At 37.1% G+C, this 10,090-nt stretch overlaps 1 protein-coding gene across 1 annotated transcript in view; it reads right to left on the bottom strand.

The window, feature by feature from the left end:
* Nucleotides 1–10,090, bottom strand: part of Fbxl17 (F-box and leucine rich repeat protein 17) — a 465,763-nt gene that overhangs the window by 239,084 nt on the left and 216,589 nt on the right. The gene's annotated exons all lie outside the window — the stretch shown is intronic.

Genomic DNA, 10,090 nt, shown 5'->3' with positions numbered 1-10,090 from the left:
TCTCCCTGACTCATTCTTTGCATTTAAGGAAATCTTATGATTGTATTCATTCTTTTTCTTCCACTTGCTTCTCAATTCCTCCATGTCTCCAGATTTTTCCTGCCTTAGGAGCAAGCTATTGTTTCCTGTTTTATTTCTATGTTGCATATACATTCTGCATATATTATTAAGTCAAAGAACAGCGTACTAAAAGAAAACATTCTAAAACTATTATTTTCTGATTCACACATTAATATCTTTAACAACTCACTGACTTAATGGATTTTATGAGGCAAGGCTCTCGGATAGATGCAAAGGAAGACATAGTATACATAAATTCAAGAGAGACTCTGACATTCCAGCCAACCCTATTGCTCTTGTTAAGTGCCCAGGGTGAAAATTCTACAAGGTCAAATGGGAAGATCCTACCTGACCCTGGTGTGGATAATCATGTCCTGAGGTTGTGCAAAGGGAATGCCACTAGTCCCAAATCACCAAACGTATTCTATGCAGAGCCTGGAATAAATTAAGCACTTTGGGGAATGGAAACTGCTCTTCTCCCCAGGAAGAACCACAGCTCTATGAACAGGTCACAGTGCCTGCCTTGGGCATGTCAGGTGTCCAGCCGGCTGTGAAGTTCTTCCTAGCCCTTCTCAGCTGGAAGCAGCATAATAGGGCCCATTGTTAGCACTGAGAAAATCAAGACCCTCAACTTCAGAAAGAGTTTGTTTCCCTCTCACCAAAGACTAAATGCAGAAAGTCCTGGGATACAGACCCACCAGGATTAATGAAACTGCATCATTCATATTTTCGTCAGACAATTAAATAAAAACATCTACTACTCTAATGAAGAAGAGTTGTCTCTCTAATAAGTTGTTTCTTGAATTAAGCATTGTACAGAAAGCTCTATGAAACAAAGTGGAGCCAGCACAGTCTATTTATTTTGAAATTAATTGACCCCCTCCATTATAACAATAAAAGCAATTTTTTATCATAACACTGTGTTTTTCAAGTAACTCTTGGGACCAAAATTCACTAAAAATGATCCCATGATTTTGTTCCCATGGTAATAAATATCCAGGAAACAGAGATTTGACGAGTGCCACTGGCTCCAAGTATGCCCTGATCAGGTTCTGGCATTAGCCTTGCTTCTAATTGTGTACTTGCCATTAAGTCTCTGTATTGTTAGCATATGCTGCACTGCGCTACCAGTGCTGGGATCACAATTAACATTCATGTACCCTTCATCTCATTCCAAAAGTGATGGGGTAGATGAGGGCAACTGACTTGAGAACAGCACCTTAAAGCTTCTCATGGGCAGAGGAGGGTAGAAAGTGTCCTGTTCCAGTTCCTTAGCCTTTTGGAACAAAGAGGGTGACCAACAGTGCGGTGCCAGGCTACAGGATAAAAAAGCGACAGAAGCTTGTTCATGTCATAGAGAGCAGCACATCTATGACCTTCACAGCTTTTTCTGAATTTGTGCTTCCTCAAAAACAGCATTTCACAAATGCAGTAAGCCTAATCCATCTACCAATGTGTTTAGGCTTGATTTTGTAAGGTATACAGCAACAATAGCCTACTTGTAGGTCAGGTGTTGATTACAGAAGGAAAAAAAAACACCCCAAAAGATTGGTACATAGATTAAACAGGCGTAGCTGACTCAGGTGCTAAACATTTCTTATTATCCAAGGTGGGCTATATCATGGTGGAAATCACATAAGACCATATAGTTAATCTCACTGTTGTAAAATATGCTTCAAATTTGACCACTGCATTTAATAACTATTTATTTCAAGGCCAAGAATAAAAAAATTTTAAAGACATAACATAAATAACAGCCCTATGGATTCAATGTGTGCCTTGATCTTATTAACGATGAAGATCAACTGGGAATATAGCTCAGTTGGTACAGTATTTGCTTAGCATGCAAAAGGCTCTGGGTTGAATCTTCAGCACAATCAAAAACTTAAAGAGCATGAAATCCCTGTAACACAGAGAAAAATAAACTTCTAAGCTAACGATCTCATCCAAAAGTTTCCTCAACATATCCTTAGTGCCTGGTGGCATAAAAATAAATTAAAGAATAAATCTATCAATACCACAAGTTTTAGGTTTTTTAAAAGTGAGAACATAGCCATTACAAAAAAAAAACCCCAAAAGTTTAAAGGATTAAAGAATTTAAATTCAGCTCTTATTTGTTTTTACAGTTTCTAAATAAATGTAGTACATTAGGAGGATGCAAGGTGCTAGGAATCAGCAGAAGTACAGCTCTTCCTTTCATTGACACTGACCTGGCTTCAATTCCTAGTACTACAGAAGAAAATCGTTCAATGAAATTTGACAACAGGAAATATGATGTGATGGTGAAGAAGACACAAACTGCACCCCGACCATGAAGATGTGACAGCATTGGAAGCCATGAAAGGCTATCTTTCTAAGTTGTCTACAGGAAGTTCATAGAGAATTCAGTAAGGCTTACTGTAGAGAAAGAAAAATATGGCAACATGAATTAGTAGATATAAAATGTGTTTACAAGTTGAAAGCTGACTTTCCTTCTCCTCTTCCCTCTCTTCCTCTCTTCCTGCTTTGTTGAGATAGGGTCTCTCAATGAAGTGCACGCCAGCCTTGAACTAGTGAACTCCTAAGTGTGTCTCCAGAGTGCTGGAATTACAGGAATGTGCCTCTGTGCCCAGCTCCTCAACTTATCTTAAGATGCTAAGACCTGGTACTTTACTGCACTGTAATTTTACATCTACTCTAATCTAAAGCTTTTACATCTGGTAAGCTCCAATCCTACCTATTAAAAGGACCAAGTCAAATCAGTAAATGCTAAGAACACCCTTGAAAGGCAATGAAATATTATTTTCTGAATTCCAAAATCATACTCCAAAAATTTATCAGTTTTTTAGGATGAAAACACCAATAGCATCAATAGCAAGCTCTTATACTAAATAGTACCTATCATAAATTATAGTTTTATACGATTTTTGTTATTTATAAAACAATACTTTTGGAATATGTATCTTTATGGAAAGTCTATAAAGTAGATGCTATCCTTTCTTCCATTTTTAAATACAAGAACACTGAGGCATAAAAAAGTTAAATATCTTGCAAATATTTTATAACTGACTTATAAAAGAGCCAAGATTCAAGTTCAGTCAGCCTGCTCCTCATTCCATCTTCTTAATGACCAACCACACCTTATTTTTAGTTTTTTTGTAAAAACTCATGAAGTAGGAGCATTGCTACTTAATGGAAATATGAATATTGGCAGTGTATTTTGAACAGTCCACTTATTAATTTCCCTTAAAGGAGCCACCTGAAATGGTTTATAGGGCTGAGACTACACGAATACAAAGGAAAGAAGCAACAACAAAATCTTTATTGAGAAATTCCTAATGGTAGAAAGCCAACATTTAAAATCTATACCAACTGAACATTAACACACACATATGAACATACAAGCACAGACAAAGGTATTACAGTAACATATATGCTGTTGAGGACCAGCTTTGACAAAATTACCACTTACCAAGGTAGGGACATGGGGATTAGAAAAATAAGTAAAAAGAATGAAGATGTAAGTGAAAATATAACAGAAACATTAGGAGATTACCAGGATGGAGCTCTAGGGAATACTGAAATTCGCCCTTGTTCAATTTTCCATACACTTTTATACCCCAATACAACAGGGGAAAAAAAGACAAAAGACTGTCTTAACATGATACAAAGGACAACTTGAAGAGTTACTTGCTTCAATACTTGAGACATCAAGTCATTAATACTTGAGAAAAGCATTCAGGCGGCTAGGCAGTGAACCCACCCAAAACCAAGTATCCAAAAAAGGCAGCTACTCCCGAGGTCAAAACCTCTTAATTCAAAAGAAGGAGCAGAAGTTTGCCTGAATTTTGTGACCATTGGTCAGGGTGGAGTGGATCTACCTGTGTGGGCCATCTTAATGTCCAAAACACCAAGTAACCACACCCTAGGTCAGGGTGTAGCCACACTTGTTGTCAACAACTCTGAACAAGCAAAAACTCTCTAACATCCAGAAAAGATAAAAATAGGTCACATTTTTGGCCCCCACAATATGCTATGTCAATAAGGCAATAAAAGTAAATTTTTCATGATACCCATCACAGAAAGTGTTATAAAAAATGTTCACAAAGAGCTGCCCAAAAAACACCACCTCTGCTACTCCTTGGGGCTCCCACTCTGAGAGCACACAGGAAGCACATGGAAGGGACTTCGTCCCTAACAGCCACCTCTGGATGCTGGCAGAGCTATAACACTCAATTAACCTAACATCCCCTTCTGAGCATCTGGTTCCAGCACTCCCAACACATGACCTCACTTTGTGGCCAAAGGTCGGAACCCAGGGGCTCCTGCCTGGCTGCTTCTCACCAGCCCTCTGGCTTTACCCTCTATCCAGTCTCTGTAACACACTACATCTCTTAGGAAAGACTTTTTGTGGTGGTTGTGGCTCTTGTGTGCATGTGTTTGGGTAAGAATTTTAGGTTTTTTCTTTTCAAAATTGTCACCAAATAGTCTGCAGAAATACTTCTGCGGGAAAGTCAAGGCTAATACTATTACAAAGGGGAGGAAGGAAAGGTTTTCTAGAAACTGCTAATAAGCATCTATGTGAAATAGCTTTTTCCCTCCCACATAGGCGGAGCTACAAAGAAGAACATAACAACAGCTGAGGAAGGCAAGGTGGCCTACCTTTACGAGGGCAGTGATGTCTTATCTACCCACAAGTTTAAAAATAAACAGCAGTATATGTACCAAAACATTACCATTTGATAACTTTGATGCAAAAACAAAACAAACAAACCAAAAACCCTACTTTCCAGGATTTTCTTTTTAAAAATGAGAGTGTGTTATTTGGTAAAGGGGAAGGAAAATGAGAATCTGTGGTCCTAAAGTGCTCAAACTCTGTCTGTATATGCAGAATGTAACATGTTACTGTCCTGTGTACCACAGACTGGTTTTGCCTGGATCTAGTCTACAGAGTACACGCTAATCAGCTCCCATTTGAAACCACATCAGAGGATGAACCAAGCCAGTCAGAGTCAGCGACAGTTTGCTTATTTTGAGTAGAGAATCACTTCATGTTCCTAATGCTGACATCACTAAACTGCTTTAGCACAGCAAGACAAACAATGCATTTGTTTACCTTTTGTCTTTGTTTTCAAAATTCTCTTGACTCAAGTGCTTTAGATTTGTTTTAAACACTGGAGGTTCTGGGTCATATGGAGGCTAAGTGTGAGCTAAGAAGGAGAGATATCTCTATTATTCGAATGCACTTTAAACACAGGGGTTTATAAAATATGAGGTGTACCAGAAAAGTAGCAAAAAAGCAGAAAAAAATTAGTTTCAGTTCCAAACATGAAAATTTCTAGGTCTTTGACCTTGACTTATTAGTTAATCCCTCTAAGCTTCAAGTTCTTCACTGTAAAATAGGAAGGCAGGCTGTATAAACTCTACAGTTCCTCAACACTGACAAACAATACACTTAAGCAAATGTAAAGGACAGACATAATTACAGGTATTTAGGTGCTGCAGTGACTGAAATGGCAATACTACAATACGTAATGCTATGGAAAAATATTTCACTTTGGCTCAAAATGCTGCACTTTATTAAGAATGCTACCCAGCTACTAAGCAAATACCTGTACACTGAAAATATTTTTACAGCAAGCATAAACAGTTTGACAGTAATTTGTATCATTCTCACGGGAAAATAACTTCTCCAATCTCATCTTTCTAGTCTATGTAGCAGTGCCAATTTATAGGCATATAAAATTTGAAATCTCTTCTGTGCATCAATTATAACTTACGCAGCTCCCTGAGCAGCATTTAAAAAGCAAAGAAGTGCAAACAATATTCTGCTTGCTGACATAGTAAAAAATTTAGCTAACATTGCTTTAGAACTTCACAATTTAGCTGCAATCAAATATCCTGTTTTTGAAAAAAGAGAGCAGTTAGGGTAATAGCTTAGGTAGATTTTAAATTCTACATCCAACTAACCTGTAATTACCCAGCTCGTCACCTAAGGAAATGAGCAATGACCTGAGCACAAACTAACAATAATTTCCTTCTAGATTCGTGGGTAGTAGAAGATGCAAAACTCCTAAATTTTATTTTTTAAAGCTATATTTCAAATCTCAGATCTACAAACAATTAAGAAAAATAAAATGTAACACAAGATACATAAGTGATCTTAACTTCTGGGGATATTTACTGCTCGGACTAGAGAGAAAGAACAGATAAATCTATACAAAAGTAAACTGAAAGTTTGTGAAAGTTCCTAAAGAATCAATAAAGGGAAATCACATAACAAACAGCACACACTAATTGGAATTTAACTCAGAAAGAAAATGTTGTAGATGTGCTGTTTAGAGTTTATATGTAGCTCCCGTGACTACCAGTGAAATAGGAACAGCAAAGGTAATGCACCATCATATTAGACCTTTTACAAGGGCAGATGGTTGTAACTGGTGGAGGTAGCTTTGGGAGGCTACACTTAGACATTCTGCTTGATATTTGCATATAACATTCATTAACATAACTAGAGCCTGGTAAAAATTGAAATGTGTGAGGAAAGGACCCTTTATAAACTGGGAGAGCAGAGACTTATGACACAACGCTACCATTCAAAGAGTATCCAAAGCTCAGGAATTAGAAATTGGGTTTCCTCTGTCCAAACACGATCTTCTGTCTCCCCAAGGCATGAACCCAAATGAAACACGACACCTGCAAGTCCTCACAGTCCAAAACGACCAAAGAGTCAACATAAATTCTGAAAGTCTACAAGTAAAAATTCCTATTTCTCAATTCCCTAATTTTAGATTGCTCTGATGGAATGAGATTTTGAGAATTTCCCCTACAGCAATCATGGTCAGTAACAAGAGATGCAGAGGCAAGCAGCTTCTGGCCAGCTGTGCACCAGAGATAGTACTAGGGTGCCGTGCTAATGGAACATGGCTTGACTATAGTACAGAGCATAATTTAGCTTCTAATTTGATCAGTTTTAAAATCAGGTTGAGGGGGGTACCTTGGGCTCTAGGCTAGAACTTGGCATATGAGATATTAGCCCAAGGGCAAATTTCCTTGGGGACTATCTGGGTGTTCTGTAGGGTGAAGCAAGGTAAGATTCAGCACATCTCTCTTCACATTCGAGATTTGGTCTCCTGTGTTAGACCAGTACATATTCTTTAAAATGTGGCTAATAAAGGAATAAACCTGAAATCTTTACCCAATTTAAATCAGAATATATATACTTCATATTAAAAGTGAATTTTAATAACTTTCTAGGGGGCCACACCACTAGAAGAAACTGCTGGTCTGTTTTACGCCAATGGTCATGGGTAATATTCTATGTGTATGTCCATCACTGATTCTCATAGATAGCCATGGACCATCTACAGGATGAAGAGGGTTGTCAGCTCTACAGTCAAGGCACGGAATTTTACATTGCCAGGGTCAGTATGGTCTTCAGCTCACTGAAAGATTTATTTAGATAATAATAATAATAATAATAATAATAATAATAATAATAATAATAATAAAATACCTTAGTATTTAAAGATGTAACAAACGGTCAAGGAGTCCATTTGAGTTCACCACAAGTCTTGGAGTGCCAACACCTTCCAAACAACGCAGTTTCCACCTTTCTCTCTGCACTAGGCTCTTATTACTGTGTACATGTGTGCTTTGTTTGCTTGTTGACTTCCTTACACTAACAGATGAAAAAAAAGCAAACATGAACTTGTAGCTCTCGCAAAGGCTGCAGTGAGGCCACTGCTAAGTTCTGACACCCAAGGTCTAGAATGATGACCAAACTGTTCCCTAAGTGTTGCCGTCATACTGTCTGAACTATAATCGCTGGTATAGCTGGGCTGGCACATGCAGACAGAAATGTCCTACTCACTCTTACTGGGGTGAGTGAAATGCAGGATAGAACTGGCTTAATAGGAATGCGTTTCTGAGGTTAGTGAGGCCTAAAGATGGCTGCCTTGAGTAAATGGAGACTTTCAGAATCCTGAAGAAGGTAAGAAAGGAACACTCAGGACTGCTGGAAATTTAAGCCAAGAAAGAATTCCATAGAAAGTATTGGGGAAAACCTTAGATGACACTTAGCATTCTATTTTTTTTTAAGTTCAAGAAATATGTGGGGGCTGGAGAGATGGCTCAGAAGTTAAGAGCATTGCCTGCTCTTCCAAAGGTCCTGAGTTCAATTCCCGGCAACTACATGGTGACTCACAACCATCTGTAATGGGGTCTGGTGCCCTCTTCTGGCCTGCAGGCATACACACAGACAGAATATTGTATACTTAATAAGTAAATAAATATTTTTTAAAAATAGAAATATGTGGAATTGAAAATACAGTTTGTAACACCTTAAGAGTTTGCTTAAAACTAGTTTATTTTAACAAAATCAATCTAATAAAAAAGAAAAATGAATTAAAATGGTTTTTAGGAATATGCCATGTGTAAATGCATCCTCACAGTGAGACACGTTCGTGTAATAGCCCTCCTGGGGTTTTTCGAGAGTTGTCAGTTTTCATCAAACAATCCTTTTTCTTTTCTCTGCTTAACCGGTTATTAAAGATTTCTCCTTAAAGCTTGATTACCTCAAAACTGTAATCATCCATCTATGATTCTTTGTTTCCACTGAGTTTCCCACAGTAATAGGAAGCCATATTTTATGTTCTTCACTGCAGATACTGTTTTCTCCAATATAGTAATCACTTGAAGCAGCTTCACAGCTAACACCCACGTACACACACACATACATGGACACATACATACACACACACACTAAAAAAGGCAACAAAACAGATTAAAAGTGAAAAGGTTATTACACTGACAATAATTTGTCACCTTGCATACCTAACAGCTTAACACGACACTTCTGAGGGTTTGCCATGATTACAGCTTTAAATAGCAAAAATCAACAAGCACAGTTAAAAATTATATGGAGATCTATATTACATTTTTATTACAGGCACTTTTAATTTTTAATGGGAAATAGATAACACAACAGTAACTACAGAAAGCAACTGTAAAACACAAGGAACTATAGCTACCAATGTAGATTTCTATGTGACAACTATAGGGAAAGTAGTCTTGAGATAATATAGATAATTTCAACAGGAGGACCTGGATATTAAAATATCTGCAATATTATAACACACCAAACCAAATTCGATGATTATTTTACATTCATAATATATAGGGATTCTTTCCCTATCTGACTAAATGGAATCTTCTAGCTGATGTGATTTTTAAGTGGGAGCAATTGAAGCTAGGAAAACTGCATTCTCAAAGAACTGCAGCAAAAAGATTAACTTTAAAAACTCAGTCAACAATCTTGATTACTGTTAGTAGAAAACTGTGGTTTAAGTATATTCTTTCTACTGTAAGCCATCAATCTACTTTTATTGCACTCTGATGGAGCATATAGTTAAGAAAGAGAAAACCTGAAGAAAGGCTCTTTTTAGCACCGTTTTTTCATGAACTAGGATTTCACCAATTTGTTCTGTGGTTATATAGGCTATCAAGTATTAAGAAATCAATGCAATGTCTTCAGCTGTCAGTCACAGCGTGGCACTACTGGAAATTAAGGGAACACATCTTCAAGTAGAGTTGCACACACATATTTCTAAGGAACCATTTGCAGTCTTATTTATGCTCTTAAAATAGACAACCTACCACTATCTGCTGAAAGTGCTCATGGGTATGAAATTATCTAATTCAATATCATTTTCTTTTATAATCAAAGTACGTTCACATTTAGCTTCAATCACTTGAAGCTTTAATTTTAATATTTTCTATACAGTGAAAATGAGTCAAAAGACTTCATAAATAGTCCCAAATAAGATTACTTCTTTAAATATGTCTCTACTTGGAGGAAAACTGAGTGAAAATATGTCATGGTTACATAACCCCCGAGAGTTTAATAAGCAACATGCTTGGAGTAGTAATTCATTAAAATGATATATCACTAAAACTTCTCAAAACTCGGAGTACAGCAAAGGTTTTCAAAGGAAATGAAAGTAATGATGGAGTGGAAAATTATCATTCTTATATATAAAGTAACCTTCTT

This window comes from Microtus ochrogaster, linkage group LG4 (assembly GCF_000317375.1).
Source record: "Microtus ochrogaster isolate Prairie Vole_2 linkage group LG4, MicOch1.0, whole genome shotgun sequence".
Taxonomy (NCBI): domain Eukaryota; kingdom Metazoa; phylum Chordata; class Mammalia; order Rodentia; family Cricetidae; genus Microtus; species Microtus ochrogaster.
This window is presented reverse-complemented; position numbering and strand designations above follow the sequence as displayed.